Below are 18,402 nucleotides of genomic sequence, written 5' to 3' on the forward strand. Positions count from 1 at the left end.
AAGGGTGAATTTATTTGATATAAAACACTAGCAAAAACAATTGACAATGTTGAGAAAGTACTTTAGAAGCGATTTCTTCTTTTTTGTATTATTTGAATAAATTATTCCTCTTGATTTCTTTGGGTTTATTGGCCCTCAAAGTTTTAATATGTGTCAGAATTATTCAGTACATTTTAAAAGGGAAAATAATCTTTTGTCCTCATAATGAAGAGAGTGTTCACCACTTTCTGATATTTATTTTTATGTGATTAGCTAAAACACTAAAAATTAAAAGACATTTACTGGGTTTTGGGCATGACAACTCATAATTTATTGATCAGTATTTTCAGAGAGCTCGGAAAAGCAGTATGTAGTTCTGATGAGGTATGATGGCCCTGGGAACCCGATCATCTGCCACTGCCAGGCAGTAAAGTGTTCAACTTTCAATTTTATTAAGATGGAATCATGGATGTTTCAAAATATCAAAATAAAGAAAGGACAGGAAAAGGACTGGAATATCTATTGTCATTTCGCATTCCCCTCCTGGCTATGATTTAGAATGCCAGTGTGCCCAGACTTGCTGCCTCAGAGGATTTCCTTACCTTCAGGATGGCACTGCTGGCTTCTTAGCAACCAGGGAGAAGGAAATTTCTTAGTCTAGGGTGGCTCTTGCTCTGAACTAGTTAATATCTTCAGCTTGATAAGACTGTCCCCTCAATCAAGGTTACACTATCTTGCCAGATGCCATAGTCCCTACAGAATGCCTCAGAGCTGCTGTCCTCATTCAGTTTACTGTGACAACCCCATAACCTCTGAGAGCAGTCATAAACATAGCGGAACACCACATCTAGCTTTAAGGAGCTCACAGAGTTCAAGTGAGAAGGCTTTCCTCAGGTCTGGAGTTCTGGGGCCGGAGCAGGTGCCTTGAGGGGCCTGGCCACAGATGATGACTCTAGAGGAGAAACCTAATAGCAGAACCGTAGCAGACTGAACAGCAGAAACCTTCCTGTTTAGTGCATCTACGTTGCCCCTGCCCCACCAAGGTGGACAGAGAATTTGCCTAGGGGTGGGGGGGGTATTCCCTGTGGGGCTCCAGCCTTACTTCAAAGCCCTGGTCTCCAAAAGACAAGTGCTCAACTCCCCATCAACAGACTTATAGGAGGCTCTATTTTTCAGTAACATTGCTCATGGTAACACCATGAACAAAAATAATAATAATTCCCCTTCCTGTCTCCATTCAACTTCTTTTGTTGTCTTGAGGAAGATGATAGGTCCCTTTATACTGCTTATACCCCTGGGACTGGGATGGCGACAGAAGGTAGACAAGCCTCTCCTGGGGCTTCAGGCTTAATTGCTGGCATAGGAAGGAACCTTGAAAGTGCTAGAAAATGAACCAACGATCCAGCAGAGGCATGGGACGACTCCACAGGAAGAGGTTCATCCAAGGTGGATCTAGACAAGTGAAAAAGTGCTTCCCCTAGCAAGGATTTTCCATCAGGCAGAAATAACAGCTGTTTCACACAGAGCATCTGTGCAAAGCAAGGTCATCCTGGTGGAAGTAAAAGGAGAGAAGGGACCACACTGGGCAGTGTCACTTCATGTCACCTACTTTGCATGATCCATTACTTAATATGACCTTTAATAACCCCAAAAACTGTTCCAAGGAGGTCATGTTCCATGCCACAAATGAGCGAACTGGGGCTCAGCAAGGTTGAGTAACATGACCAAGGTCACATAGTGCTCAGGTGGTAATGCTTACATTCTCCAGTGATTTTCAAATTATGCATGCCAACAGAACTCTTTTTTTCCAAACAAAATCTCACTTAAATCATAGTAGTCCAGATAATCAAAAGTTGACTATATTTTTAAAAAACTATTTTTGAAGGACAGCCACCCAACTAGGCAGCCAGATGGCAGCAGTTTCTGGAAAGAATGAAAGAGAACACAGACCAGAGATAGGCTCCCTCTTAGAGAAGCTCCGGGCAGGTCAGCTAACCAGCCTTTCAAAGGTTAACTTTTAGTTAGCAATTCATCAAATCCTGTTAGATAAACTATAGAAAACTAAAGAATAAAAATCAAATAAACCTTCCTGGTCCCACCACTAAAATTTTTAAATGACAGTTTGACTCTTGCCATGAAATGTTCTTTGTATGTGTAATTTAATTTTTTTTAGAAGGTTGCCTCCCATTATCAGGGTATAATATCATGCTATAATGTTTGTCTGGCATAGCACAGGTGATTTGGGGTTGTCACTCTTTTAAATTATATTTTCCTTACAGAGTTCTGGAAAATAGAACAGCTTAAACCTGTACTTGTGGTTTTAAAAACACTGATCACAAAGACAATGAGCTAGTGATGCTTTAAAAAGTATATACAGATGCTTTAAAGAGTATAAAGACCTACTAAACTGGAAAGCAGCAGTGGAGTTGATAGAACAGATTAGTAGTCAGCACGATAATGAAAATGACCTTCAGATATGTTATTCTATTGTTACTTTACTGTGAAGGTATGACTTGTTCATCTACTCTGTTCCAATTCAGTATCAATACCTATAACATGAAACTCAAAAATTAAAAAGATTTTCAGTAATTTCTAAGCCTATTTCACCCCGAAGTTTGAAGGCTATACTTCAAACCTCAGAGATGCAATGGAAGATAAAATTAGAGAAAGAAGTTGAATTGTGTCCATACAATGCTTTGTTGCTAATTTCATGTACCGTTCATCAGTGACCTCACACTTCTAACTTTTCTCTTGCCTCCAGCACTGCTAATTCCTTCTATGCTTCTCTAACCATCCTAAGTGTGGAAATCCCCAAACCTTCCTCCTAAGTCCCCTTTACTCAGAATAAAGTCCAAAATTTGTTGTGGCCCTAAGACCCTCTATGAGCCTCTGCTTTGTTTTAACCACGCTGTTGTCTTTGCTATTTAAATATTCCAAGCCAGCTCCCACTTCACAGGCTGCCTCCTCAGGACCTTTGCACTTCCTGTTCCCCTGGGCACTCTCCTCCCCAGACATTCTAATGATTCCCTCACTTTCTTCCTTCAGGTCTCTGTTCAAACATCTAGGGCTTTTCAGTGACTATGCTACTCCAATCCCCATTCCGTTCGCTCTCTCTTCCTGGGCTCTACTTTATTTTTCTTCTTACTATTTCTCACAACAAATTATAGGTGTATTGTCTGTCTCTTCCAACTGTAATGTAGGGCTTTGTTTCCCGTTAGACATCCGGTGCCTGCAATTGTACATAGTAGGCACTCAGAAAATACTTACTGAATGAATGAACAAAAGAATGAGTGAGTGATGGGCTACCAGAAATCAAGAAGGCAGCAGGGCTGAGGATTTTCCCATCTTAAGTTGCAGGATCTGTGAAGGTCAAGGAGGAGCAGTGCCAGTGAGGACTGAGAGGAGCAGCTTAGACTGGTGGATCCCAAGGCAGGGCAGTCAAGCAGCTGGCCCCCACTCCTTACCCTGACCCCCACCAAAGCAGGAGGCTGAAGAAAGGAGGGCTGGGTGCCTGGGGAGGCAGGCAGGGTTGAGTCCCGGGAGCCTACCAGCCTGCAGGTATCCTGCCAAGTGAGCAAGGAGCCTCTGGCAATTGAGGCAGGAAAACTGAAACTCCTCAGGGTAATATCAGCTGCAGTGAGTGTCAGGACGCAGGTGGCCCTGTTACCTGGAGATGGATGGCATGGGCTGCCTTTCCTCCTTTGTCTTACTTTGTAATCTGTCTTTTAAAAACCACTTAGCCACATTCCGAATTTAAGGCTTCAGTGAACTAATCCACCATTTCACTCACTACCACCCCTTTCCCCAAGCTTAGACTCAGGGAGACCCACCCAGATTGCCAGGCTGGGTCCTCGAGAAGCCTGTTCTGCCCCCACACTGACCACAGCGGCTGGCACGCAGCATGCTCTTGACAAATGCATGATGACTCAATAAGTATACCTGAACTAGATCTCCCCGAAGACACTGAACTAAACATTCATTAACAAACATAACTAGTTTTACATGCTATTATCCTATTAACCATGCAGGTGTTGGCAGAAGAGTTCTGCACAAAGGTTAGTTCAAGGATTGGGAGACTCATGAAATAAATAAGGCATTTCCACGTGTCAAGTGTGGCAAAACCAACTGATGCTAATGAAACCTTTAACTAATATGTGGTCTTTCCAGAGATTTCTATTTATACTGGGTGGCAGAGGGGAATGTATGCAAAAAATATAATTATATCTGTGTATTCTATTTTTATGTTCAATATTTAAAATTTTAATATTTTGAATAATTTTTAAATATTATTAATATTCAGAATACAGTTAACATTTTATCTAAACTTTTTCAAGAAATTATTTTGTCTTCTCATAAAAATATTGTCCTTTATATGAGATTTTATATCCTAGAGTGATTTTTCTTCTGACATCATAGAAGATTCCATACAATTAATTCAGCAAACATTTACTGAATGCATGAATATACATGTCACTAAGCTAGGCACAGTTAAAAATATATAAGCTTCACATAACAAAATACAGTGGACCAAGTCATTTATATTCTACTGAAAGGAATGTATTTGTATTAATATTTAATATTGTTATTTATATTAAAACAGTGGATACACTTATATGGAGCATCTTCAGCTCCATATAATCACACATACAATCACAAAATATCACACATTATGATATTTGGCATATCTTGAACATTACTGCTCAGGGAGCTTCTAATGTAAATGTTGCTTTTACTCCCAAACCCAATATCATCATTACAGTGAAGTATGACTTTGCATTCTTTATTTTGTTTTGTTTTGTTTCAATATTATTGACTATATTCTCTCTATGCTATACTTTCATTCATGTCACTAACTGATATTATGAATGAGTTTTGTGCCTTTTTATCCCCTTTGCCTATTTTCCCACCTTCCTCCCAAACAACAGTCCCCTCCACAATCCACGGAACCAGTAGTCACTTATCAGTGTCTATGAGTCTATTTCGGTTTGGTTAATCTGTTTCTTTTGTGTTTTAGATTCCAAACATAAGTGAAATCATATCATATGTGTATTTCTCTGCCTGGCTTATTTCACTGAACTTAATACCTTCTGGATCCATCCATGTTGTTGCAAATGTAAGATTTCTTTCTTTTTTATAGCTGAATAATATTCCATTGTATATGTGTACCACCTCTTTATCCATTCATCTATTGATGGGCACTTTGGTTGCTTCCATATCTTGGTTATTGTAAATGATGTGGCAATAAACACAGGGTGCATATATCTCTCAGTGATTTTGTTTTCTTCAGGTAAATTCTCAGAAGTGGAATTGCTGGGTTAAGTGGTTTTTTTTTTGTTGTTGTTCCTTGAGGAACCTCCATACTGCTTTCCATAGTGGCTGCACCAACTGACATTCCTGCCAACAGTGTAGGAGGGTTCCCTTTTCTCCACCCCTTCACCAACATTTGTTATTTCTTGTCTTTGGATAGTGGTCATTCTGACAGGTGTAAGGTGATATCTCATTGTGCTACACTGCATTCTTAACCTCACCCGTTTTTCAATAAATATCCTCAAACATGTTCCAAAAGAAAAACCTTCCAATGACTTCCGAGTGCAGTGAAATAAAACCTACTTCCTGTCCCCCCACCTTACCCCCTACCACCAGAAATGTAAGGCTGGCTCTTAGCTTGTAGGTCTTAATTCAAATGACTCAAAGAGAGGTCTTCCCTGACCAGCTGATTTACGAAAGCCCAGGCACTCTATTACATCAGATTCCTCTACTTCCCTATAGCACTTTCCATTGTCTGAAACTGTCTTGCTGGTCTCTCCCACCTAGAACGTGTACTACACCACAACCTTTGTTTTGATTCCTACCCTATTCCCAGATGCCAGCACACATTATTCGCTGAATCAATTATTCATCAGAGAACTTCCTACAGAGCTTGAGCGGACTATCTCATGCATGCTATGAGAAACTTCACATATCCTTTCACTAAGCACATAATAAATATATAGATTATGCTTTCCTATATAGTTTTCCACATTATCATTATGTAAGTGCCTCACATTTGACAAAATGTGTCATAAGTATAATTTAACAGCAACTCCTGAATGAATCTCACTAAATAGTGAGCTGGTAAACAAATGAATAAAAGTAATTTTCCTAAAATTTATTGACTGAGATCCAAAAAAGGAAATGGAATTAAAACACTATGAAGTCTCTTTCAACTTTGAGAAGAAAATACAAATTATTTTTATTTGAGTTGTGAATAATTTTTGAGGAAAAACTGCAGTTGTGGAAAAATTGAAATTGGCACACAAACCCCACCACAAACTGACTGCTATGGTAAGGCTGGTAGCTCTTTCGTAATCTCAAGCAATGTTTTTGGACAACAAAAATCCTACAGGGATTTAAGAAAGATCCAAATTCCTCCTTCTTGTGGGATGAGTCAAAGTCCTTCAGTATAAACACCAGAAACTATAATGTGGTTGGCTTTTCTTTGGAAGGGGCAGGCAATAAAATCAGGAGGTTCGAAATTCAGGATCTATTTGGGGGAATAGATTTTGAACAGAGCAGAGGTTCTCTCAGGGGAAAGCTCAAGCGTTTTTACTTTTTATCTTAAAGAACATCCCACCTCACATTCTACCCAGCAGGGCAACCTGGTTACCTGCTGGGAACACAGCCATAAACTGAACAGACAGTGGCCTGCACTCACTTGGGTCACAGCCCCTTTGCATAGCATAGGAACTATGAGCACAACACTTAACATATCCCACGGCTGCAAGGACCTGACCACTGGGCTCCAGACGCAGAGCTGGGGAGGGTTTGCCCTCAAAGCGGGGCTTGTGCCCTGCATCACGTGGATCCCCAGGTTCCCACCACTAAGGTCTGAAGAGCACCCTCACAGGAGGTATATATTACTGACTTAAAAAAAAATCATTCAGGAGCTAATTTTCCTCTGTCTGAAGGAACACTTGTAAATAAAATTCTAAAAATTCAGTGGTTCACCACAATATTTTAAAAATCTACATTCTAAAAGAGAGTTTTGGGTAACAAAGGAAAGAAATCAGCAGTTAGCAGAAGCTGTTACTCATTTTGAAACGGCAACTTTTCTCATTAAAAAAATAAATAAATAAAACTCTAGGGCAGGCATGGCAGGCATGGTGAGGAGGTATTTCCATACACTGTCAATCACAAGTTCAACCATTCTGAAAACTGGGTTTTCATTAAGTATCTCAAGTTTTAAGACATTCATACCCCCTTTGACCCAGGAATCACTCCTCCAAGAATCTTGCTTAAAAAAGTAATCTGAAATGCGAACAAAGATCTCATCAAAATGCTATTTATAATACCAGCTACTTGGAAACAGCCTAAAAGTACAATTTAGGGGGACAGTTAATAAATTATGGTGTATCCATACAATCAAATATGATACAGACATAAATAAAGCTTGCCTAGAAGTTAGAAAATATTTAGGACATAAGGTTAAGCAAACAAAGCAGGTTGTAAAAACGTTATTAACAATGGAAAAAATTCATTTAAAATAAGGAAGGGGAAAATGCCAAAATGTTATGGGGGCCTTTAGGTCATGTGATTTAGGCAAATTTTCTCCCTGATCTCTTATACTTAATGTATTTTCCTACATTTTTATTGGAGGCATGTACCACTTTTACGATTAGAAATGATAATGCCGCTTCAAAAATAAAGTAACTCTTATATTGCAAATACTTGCACATGTATGTTCAGTTTGCTGATCTGATAGGTGGTTTGCTAAGGGAGCCAAATTTGTGCCCCTCCTATGCCAAAATCACACAGAGTATTGAGATTCTCTGGATTCATCCTACATTTCAGCCCAGAGATGCTGATTCTCAAAAGATTCTCTGGATTCATCCTACATTTCAGCCCAGAGATGCTGATTCTCAAAAGGTAAATACTCCTTTACAGCTGCCAACCTATCAGCACCTCTGTGATTAGCTATTTGTGAAAGAGCCTGTTTCTTTTTGGCATTACTTAGATCCTAGGAGCCTCTAATATTCTTTCCAGCTTTATTTCAATGTACTATAACCATTGGTTTATATCTGGCTCTCCCATGAGATTATGAAATTCTTGAGATCCTTGTTATCCTGACATCCCCAGAATCTGAGTACCTGGTGAACAGTGGGCACTGAATACATGTCGTTAAATAAACTATTATAATATGAGGAGAAATTACCTCAATAATCCCAAAGAGAAACATTCACTAACAGGATGCTATTGTAAAGGAAATCTTGGTTGGTGCATGGAATCAGATACCTTTGGAATGTAATTTCCTGTTCATGAAAGAGCAGAGCTACCCCTGACATCCAGGAGCAGTCCTGCCACTCACAGCTAAGGTCCTGGGGTTCTCCTGTTGGATGCAAACAGTTTCACAGAACATCAATACAAGACAAAGCCATTCTGTGACCATGGCAGCTCAGAACAGAAATAAGACCACTCTGTCATCATGTCGGAACACAAACAAAACCATGAGCATTGTCCAACCCTCAAAATGGCCAATACTCCCCTAATTTGGCTGAGTGACTGCTGCTGCCTGCCGATTACAGTGTTAGCCTCTCTAGTCTTGCCTCTTTTGCGGTAAAGTTTGTTAAGATACAAAATCACAGGATTATCCCTACTTCAATCCAGACCAAAGCCCTGCTTCTTTAAACACTCTCTCAATCACATAAAACAAGCCCAAATCCTATAATAACTAACTTCTAACACCCTCTTACTGAGAAACCCCACATTTCTCTGTGACATATATTCTTCCCAGGTGTAGCAAATAGCAAACCCTACCTGTTCAACCACAAGTAATTGCCCGGTGGTCTCCAGCTGAAGGGCACCAATAAATTCTCAGTCCTACCTGGAATGTTCTCCTCTTATCTCTCTGACTATACATAGTCACCACAATTTACCTCTTCCTGGAAGCCTCCCTAGACTGGCTTTCCAGGTTTCAGATAGTTCCGTTCCTGTTAGTCTCCCATAGAATATTTATGTTCAACTGCTACTATTAAGTTTGTACTTCATAATTCTAGCTAGTGCTGTCATCTTGATTACTCTCTGAAAGATCCTTCCAACTTTCAAATCATATTATTCTACTATGTTGCTCTAAAAATATTATGCATGGCAGTTTTGCCTTCCTAAAAAGGCTGTGAATTCTCACAGATATGCCTCGAATATACATTCTCATATATGTTCTCATTCCTTTTCCTGTTACATACACATACACACACAGTCCGTTGCACACAACAAAATTTGCATTCAGTCCTATGTCTAAGCAGATAAAAATTTGACCTTGCAGTTGCTAGAGAATGACAGGATGTCAATGATATTCCATTAGTAAATAATTCCATTTAGAGTATCTTGAAGTATAGACAGTTATAGCTGGAGTGTGTTTCATGTACCTACTAATTCAGTATGCATGCTAATACTTTCCGTCTCTCTCTCTCTCTCTCTCTCTCTGAATCTGTTTATCATATTTCAGGGCAAGCACCTGGATATATAAAGGTAAATTCAGGCCATGGCAGCTGGCAAAAGTCCCTTCTCTTCAACTAAAATCAGTGACTAAAATTAGGCCTCCCAAACATCGGACTTGCTGACCTATCTGTCCTGAATAATGATAGAGATCCTGCACTGAGGGGAAAAATACCCTACTAGATGATTAATCTAACCCCATCTTCTTCCAACACCAGATATGATCCTGCTGAGCAAATCCTTTTCTGACCTACTCTCGTCTCACATTCTGATGTCTAAAACTTGACTCCTGGTCTCCCTTTACAACCACACACCCCTGCTGACTTCCCCATTTCTGCCACCCAGACTTGAAATTGGCCTTGCTCTGCCCAGACCACCTGCCTCCCTGATGATGCAGGATGAGGTCTAGATTCAGACAGATCTGGGTTTCCATGACAGCTCCTTCATCTTACAGTCTGGCTCCAGAAACTCAAGTAAGTAAGTAATTTAGCCTCTTGAAGCCTCCATTTCTTGACTTGCCTTGAAAAGAAGAAAAAAGAAGCCACAATATTTACCCTCACAAGGGCTTTAATGAAGATTTGGTGAGATTATCTATCTATGGCACATGGCAGATGCTCTACAAATATTAGCTCTTTTTCTCCCTAACAGTGTCTGACACTAACAGAATCCTGTCTCCCTCTGAGGAGCCACCCATTCCATATTCTTATTGACTTACACCAGGAAGAGTATTTAAAACAGGGCAGATGGTAGAGTTCCTGTTCTCAGAAGAACAATCAAGTTGTTCTATTGATCTGCCCACCTGTTCAACTTCCTGATATCCCTCCCATCTAATTTCCTTGCTATACTCTAAATCCCAAGCCAAGAATCCACACATGATATTTTACTTTGGCATCCGTGTCCAGGGATATTTGCACCTTCACCCTGATCACCTCTATTCAATCCCCTCTGGAACTTCCGTCACTCTGGTTACCTATTAGAGGGCCTGACCTTGGGCCCGTCCTTCAATCTGGCCTGATATCCTGGATTCTGACCTTGAGTTTGAGAGGTAGTACTGCACAGTTTATTAAAGCCCAGGCTTTTGTCTTGGACTGCCAGGGTTTGAATCCCAGAGCTACCACTTCATAAGCAAGTTATTTACCTCCCTAACTTTCAGTTTACTCATCTTAGAGAGCTTTTATGAGATCTAAGTAATATAATGAATTTAAAGCATGTAACACAGGACCTGGTATACTAGGTAGGTCCTCAATAAATATCAGTGCTATATATATAAAAGTTTTGCCCTAGGACTCATGGTAACAACAGGCCTCCTTTCTACACAGTCCATCTACCGTGAATCTACCCACAATACACAGCCACTTCACCTCCTGGCTTGGCCTGTCTTCGTGGCCCTGGTCCTCCTTGATCCAGTTCATCCCACAGATACTTCTGTCAACAGAGATGCTCCTTCATCCTCACATACAACCTCACCAGAGGTTCACAATGTTGCTTATACATGTCGACATTCTAATTTGGGACCTGTAACTTTAGGCCACCTAAATGATGACTGTAATCTATTCCTACTGCCTACCCTCTGCCTATCTCCCACAAACCCAATGAATTTGCATAAACAATTGTCCTGTGTTCATTAATCCACTTTCCTGTGTCAACCTTCACTGCATCGATAATGCCCAAAATAGGTGTCTTGACTCTCCTGATCTCTGATAACCAGGATTTCTGGAAATGAAATCCATAGGCTGGAGATAAAGCACAGGAGTATTTGCTAAAAGTACACAGATACGGAGAAATGGTGGGCTCCTCATTCAATATTATTCTGGGAACCATAATCCTTTCAGCAAAGTCTAGATACGGAGGGCATTATTTCATCACTGGGATTTGCCCTGGCTGGGAAGAGGGTTCTACCTCTGGAATATGCATGGCCTTGGGTACCTGAGTTGGCTCCATGTACAAACGTCACATCATTTTGCTGTTCCCAGAAAAGGGAGAATCCTCTTCAATAACAGACATGTTGCTTTTGATTGGCAGCATCATTAGCTTGGGAGAATCACATCTCTATGTGGTCTTGACAAAACTGTTCACCATGGTGCCCCTACCAGCCTCCTCCTACCCACCCCACCACCAGCACCACATATACACAGTGTTGGGCATATGATCCAATCCAAGACTCACAAGTAGCACTCTCTATGATAGATGTAGAGACTGATTCAACAACCACTGCAGCAGGACTAATCACAGCCCTTTCAGGAGATTTCTACAAATGGGACCTGGAAGAGACAAGACCTCTCTTTCTTATGGCTCAAAAGCCCAAAAATGCAGGCTTGGATCTACTGACAGTCCTCTTTCTCAGCACCTGGAAAGGGGCCTCAGAAAGAAGCTGACCCAGAGAGGAGAGGAGTTGAGAGACAGAGAAAGACAGAAAGAACACCAACATAGTCATGTGAGTCTCTGGTTTCCAGCCATGACTGAAGCAAGGTCCACCTTTGGACTGTCCAGCCACATGAGCCTTATAGTAAGCCCATTTCTGCTTAACCTAGTTAAATATAGATTCTTCACATCTATAACCAAGCAAATCCTGACAAACTGCCTTCCCCAGGAACACAGTGGGAAGTGGGGGTAGTTGTCCTCTTTCAGTGAACTTAATGCTTTGTGCAGAGAATAACGCCTCTATAGGAGGAGAGGTACAGACCCACATCTTCACACCTTGCTCACATCCCTACCACTCCTCTCTAATTTCACCTCTGGCAACAATGCTTTAAAAAAAAAAAAACACACACACACAACTTGCTACTCAAACTTATCCTGTTGATTAACAGCACAATGGTCCAAGAATCCCCTCTTTTATATAAGAATTTCCCTTTCTCAGCTGCACTCACAGCTCTTAGAAGAGTCTTACCAATGACTCTCTAATAGGCAAACCCCAGAATCCCTGCTGGCAAGGGGAGGGAGGTGAGGTGGGAAGAAAGCACAGAACAGGAGTCATTAGACTAAACACCAATGATCAGAATTCAAGACATTTCAGGAGATCTCGATCTCATAATTGGAGACTCTTATCTTCCAGAATGTAATCTGAATTTTTATTCCAAAATTAGAACTTCCACTAAAATCTGACAACAACCTTCTCTCTCTCTCTCACGCTAACACAGGGTTTCCAAAGCATGTTCTAGCTTCTCATATTGCTACAAACCCCACAGCAGGGCAGTGGAGCACAATTGTGCTTTGCACTATTAGTACTGGTTTCATCATCTTTCTGCTCTAATTACCTCCTCGGTTGTTATGAAAAATCAATTGCAATTACTTGTAAAAATTCATCAAAAACCATCAAGTATTAAGTGAAAGGTGGTATTTATTATTTTCTTATGTTTTGTGAACTCAGATAATCAATGATGGGTCAGACGCCCCAGATCCGATCTCCTTCAACCTCCTATTAGCAACATTGCTACCTTTCTCTACTTCCAGCAGGGCCTTCAGCCTGTCTTCCCTGAACTGAGACTCTACTAACTAAATCCCTGCACACTACACTCTGATTAATTCTTTCCTTAATTTTACCAGGGTTCATCATGCAGCGTTTTAGAAAGAGGATGGGAAGATCACAGTCCAAAGCCCTCGACCTGCTGATTAGGGCACAGAGATCCAGAAGGGCCAAGGGTCCATCCAGGGCCACATAGTCAGCAGCTCAGGGGGACAAGTTGGGTTTTTCTACTCCCCATCTAGGGCCCTGATGCCCAAGGACCATCCCAGGTGCTCACAGCTCTGTGACACATTTTCCAGTCTGCTCCAATTATGAGATCGAGATCTCCTGAAATGTCTTGAATTCTGATCATTGGTTAGCCTATGGGAGGTCCCATGGGAAAGGTTACTGCACCATGCACTGGCTAACACCGCACCTAACGAGTGTTCGTCCGTGTTCTCTGAGTACTTGGGCACATATCAGACCTTAAAAGGCAAAACTCATCCTAGGTTCTGAAATGGATACAGTTGATAAAACTGCAAATCATATGTTCCTTAACTAAATGGAGAGTCCATCTCTCTGCAGATTGTTTTTTTAATCTCTACACAAGTTCTTTTTCCAAATATGTTTTGCCTGATGACGGCTCCCCACATTGTCTCCTATTTAGAGAAAATAATACTAAATGAAATTTATTTTAAAACTACCTCTTTGAGACTCTACATTTTGTTTAATAATTTACGTGCATTACTATGAGGACTTATGTTTTATCTTCTACCAATTGTGCTTAAGAAATGTAAAAGCTGACATCAGATTTTATCTTTGTTCTTATCTATTTTCCTAAGATAAACATGAATTTCTTTTCCTTTATGCTGAGAATCATCGTGAGAATTTAAGCAATCAGTTTGGATTCACTCTCCCTATATGTCAATAGTTATCTTTCTCTGAGCTGTTGTCATAATTCTGGAACTACACAAGTCCAATTATAGCAATCTAATTCTTAGAGCATTTAAAAGCTTCACTAAAAATTCTTCCAAGTTACAATAACAAGTAAAGCTATCCATTACAATGATCTTTCCTGGAGAATCTCTCTTGATCATGAGTACTTTTAGGCTACTACACGCATTTACCTGGAACCACCTCAGAAGCAACAGGTAGAACTTTTCTATGCCAACTGCCTGGAAATTGCACACAGAGACTTCCCACTCAACTCTTTTTCACAGAAGGCTTTCCCAGCCTAGGATACAAAGCTAATTATAACCACGGTTACAAATCATAGCTAAATCATCTCATAATTTTGAGCTCTCTAGTAGGACTTGGTTAGAGAAAATCATTCCTAACAACCTTAGTATATATTTTTAAGAGTAAAAAAAAAATTCATAGTATTAAATTGCTAAAGCATTTAACGATAGTTTCCATATAATGGAAATATTATTTTCTATTTAGAAGAACTCCTTCACTTAAGTTGTTTGAAAAGCATGAAACTGTAAGTAGATGCTTCTGTATGGGTAAACAATAGAGGAAAAAGAAAGTAAGGTTTAAGAAGTTTCCAAATCTAGCCTACTTTTCACAAAATGGTAATATATTCTGGTATCTATAGCCAAAAAACAGCTGAAGGTCATTCAGTAGTAAGTATTTCCATAATGCAAGACATGACAAACCATCAAAGTAAGTAGCTTTTCCAGGAGCTGGTAATATTTATGCATAAAGCACTACAGAAAGTGTACCTCAGAACTTGGTTTGACTGCAAAACTGAAAGAGTTCAATACTCTTACTGACTAATTAGAATAGTTGCCCGTTCTTGAAATGTTTTCTATGTATATCGTTGTCCACAACTACTTTTGAAGGTCTTCAGAAGAAAAAACAAGGTGAGACACACTAGTACAACATATTTAGTTCTGAGATATACAACAGACTACGGTGTATCGGGATTGACTCCAATTAGTAAATTACACATAGGTGAAGCATCTGGCTTTCTGGCATTACTAATGGCTGGTGTTGAACAATTAGTTGTTTTTATTACAAGTATCACACACACACCTAACCTTGTCAGTCTACATTTATGGGCAATAAAAACCGAGAGCTTGCACCTATACAACGTGAAACACTGGCTTGGACAATTTATAGCAAAAGAATGATTAATGAAGTAAATCTTGCACTCCCTCAGCCCCTTCTCTTTAAGACAGACTATACAAGAAGAGTAGGCTGAACTGGGCAAATAATTGCCTTAGCTCCCTATTTTGCCTAAGGGGCTGGTGCCACATACAGATACTGCTTTAGAAAACCCTGACCACACTTTGCTACTGCAAGGACGACGATAAATTAACGCTGTGGACATCTTTGCAGAGAATGCTGACTCTCTGGAACGGAGACAAAGGAGGGTGTAGCTTGGAGAAGAAACCCAGCCAGGCGCTCCGGGATCTCGGAGGCTGCCCCGCACCGCTTCTCTTGCACAGCGGAGACCGAGCAGTCCGGAACACAGGGCGTACTTGGTTTATTTCCCAAACTTCAGGAAACAGTGCTTACCCTAACTCTGGAGACTGAAGCAGGGGACAGTAGGGCTGAAGGGGTGCCCCGTTTCAGTTGCAGCGGCTGCCCACCAACCTTTCCACCCCGGCAGCACGCGTTCCTTCCCCCTCACCTGCCCTGAGCGCGGGGCCTTCGAGATCCAGTCGCCCCTCCGGGCTCTCACTCCAGGAGCTGTTGGGACGTCGGGTGCCTCAGGAGACGAGCGAAGGCGGCGGCAGCCTCGGGGGCGTCAGCGGGAAGCTCGGCAGCCGCGAGAAGCCGCGGTCTCCCTCCCCATCCCGGCGGGGCTCGGGCAGAGGACGCGGAGCGGCCACCGCGGGCGGATGAGTCAGGCGAGGGGGCGGGCGGCCCGCTACTCCCGAGTCGCGGGGTGGTGGCGGCCTCGGGGGGGTGGGGGCGCCGCCGCCTGTGCCCGCCGCGGGTCGCGGGGCTGCCGGCCGCCGCCACGGAGCGCACCGAGCCTGAGCGCCCCTGCCCTCGGAGGCCACCGGCGCGGCGCGCGGAGAGGAGGACAGGCACCCGCAGCTCAGGCGCCGTCGCCGCCTCCAAGACAAAAGGGACCCAGAGGCTGGGAGGGGAAAAGTTTTCTGCTCGGCCACAGACAGATCCCAGCCTAACCTCACGCCCTGGGCGCGGAAGAGGCGGGCTGGGAGCGGGGGCGGGGCGGGCTTCCAGGAGCACCGCGGCCCCGTCGCGACCCGGGTGCGAGCCGATCTCGCCACCGCCGCCTACGACCCGTGGGAACTACTCCCGCCTGCTGCTCTCCCCTCTCGCCTCCTCCTCGAGGATGCTGACAAAACCCGCTTCTGCCCCACAGGACCCCCAGTTTCTGCACTCGTCCCCCGGCCGCGAAGTTGCACTTCTAGGGCCGGCGTCACCGCGGACAAAACCTATCTGAGAACGAGATACTCACTTTCCAGAGCTCTTCTCCGGGCTGAAAGGCCAGAGCGGGGAAACGGACACACCCACCGTGGGGCACGCCTCTCGTTGCGGGGACCCTGGATCTGAGCCGGGGTCCGGGCCCTCAGGTCCTCCCGAGCAGCAGGGGACCACCAGCTGATTGCGGGCGGTCTTGGAGCAGGCCCCTCCGCTCCACGCCCCTCGGGCTCTTATTTGACGCCGCCTGGGCGGGTTGAGGTCCCCCTGGCGGGCTGCGCTGGCGCTGCGCGAGCGAAGCCAAACCCGGCCCGCAGCCAACCCTGTGAAAGCCCCCTCGGTCTACACTGCCCTAGAGCTCCAAACCATTAGTCGGTCCGCTGCGTGAAGGCGCCCTAGGAGAGTGGCTTGGAGGCGAGGGTCATGGGCAGGAGGGACGAGAGCGAACCGGCTCGTTGACGGCTTCAGTGAGCAGGGCTGAGGTTAAGCTCTAAATATCAAGGGTAATGAGGGGGGACAGGTTCCTTTCCCTCAAACATCCAATGAGTAGAGATTGCGCCCTGTTCATAGAATAAAACAATATGATAATTACCACCAGTTTGGCAGAGACAGAAGTGAAGAATATATATATGCAGGTCAATTCAGTAAGTTAAGTTTCGTGTAAACTCTGGATTCTCAGATATTCCAACTGTGGCACTGGCGTGTGCCGAGCACACTAGCCCTCAGCACTGGGAATGGGAGGTAACTGTGTGTCTGCTGAGTGTACTTTAGAGGATGGACTGAAGGCAAGCATGGCATTATGGTGCAGTGTATGTGTTAGAGAGAGAGAGATTGAGAGGGGAAGAGAATTCCATGAAAACTTACCAGAGTTAAAAAAAATATGTATACATGTATTGGAAATCAGATATGGCAGTGAAGACAGACTGTAGACATGGATTTCCCGTAGTACAATTTTCCTGTTTTGACCCCAAGAAGTTGGAGATTTGGCATTTTTAGTAAAAATTTCACAATCAGAGTGTAAAAAAAGAAAAACTAAACTAAAGGAGTCACGGGGTGTGTGTGTGGGGGTGCAGTGTGAAGAAATGAGTCACCTCTGTAAACCATCTGTAGTTTTATTTTTACCTTACCTGCATCTAGTACTCTTTAGCCCACAGTTGCCTGCTTAATTCTCTTAGGTTTTCTTACACATTTGTCAGTGTGTAAGAGGTGCCCCTCCAAAGGGTTGTGATTCCACTGGATCTTCCTTCTAGTTGTAACATCTTTATTTTATAAAGAAATACCCTGAAACCACATTTTTTCATGAAGCTCCTAAGAGTGGACATCTGGTTACCTTCACTAGCTTCCTAGGGAATGAGTACCAGGCTCCGAGTGTCCATACAGATCATTAAACATGGCCTCCTAAGACAAGTGGTGAAACATTTTAAATGGTCATCTAATCATTTTACATGTTGAATGAATTACTGAGCCTTCCTCAAGAGGAAGGCCATGAAAGAAGGAATAAGCACATTCTTACGGCCACAGATACTGATGATCATTTCTGAACTTAGCTTTCGGTGATTCAACCAAAAAAGAAGCAGAAAGATAAACTACATGAGACCACAACAAAGGGATTACTTATATTTCTTTTAAAAATAATTACTATTAATCTCAGAGAAGATTATCTGCAATTCAGAAGACCAAGAAATTCCCAAGATATTAGCTATAAATATTCCTCTGGTATTGTGCTAGAGGCAAGCTCAGGTAAATTATTAAATCTCTGCTAATGGCCAGTATCTCTCCATCTGGAAAAAAAACCAAAACAGTGAATATGTGAATATACCATGCCACTAATGGATTTTGAATTTATCTCCATACCTACTGTTGAAATAACAGGGGGAACTCTCACCATCAAGCTGCAATACACTTTACACATAATATTTTTTGCTGTATCCTTCTGAGATTTATAAATTTCCTATGGAACAAGCCCATATTATAAGAGTGCATAGTGTGAAAAGAGTCCTCCTTCCTGTAATGTAATCTCAACTACCTACTAACAGAGACTTTGCACCTCACATCTGCCATCCCTAAGTAGGAACAAAGTACTTATTTCAAATAATGTGTTTTAG

The 18,402-nt window shown here is 42.4% G+C and overlaps 1 protein-coding gene across 2 annotated transcripts in view; it reads right to left on the bottom strand.

Moving 5' to 3' along the window:
- TMEM200A (transmembrane protein 200A) overlaps positions 1–16,601 on the bottom strand; it is a 73,289-nt gene extending 56,688 nt beyond the window's left edge. The window contains exon 1 of one of the 2 annotated variants that reach the window (XM_036903812.2): positions 16,335–16,601. The gene's annotated coding sequence lies outside the window, so the exon portion shown is untranslated. Of the gene's footprint in view, positions 1–15,533; positions 15,980–16,334 lie in introns of those variants that run through there. The other variant, XM_036903810.2, reaches the window with a different exon arrangement.
- Positions 16,602–18,402: the final 1,801 nt, after the last annotated feature.

Source organism: Manis pentadactyla, chromosome 12 (genome assembly GCF_030020395.1).
Source record: "Manis pentadactyla isolate mManPen7 chromosome 12, mManPen7.hap1, whole genome shotgun sequence".
NCBI classification, from domain to species: domain Eukaryota; kingdom Metazoa; phylum Chordata; class Mammalia; order Pholidota; family Manidae; genus Manis; species Manis pentadactyla.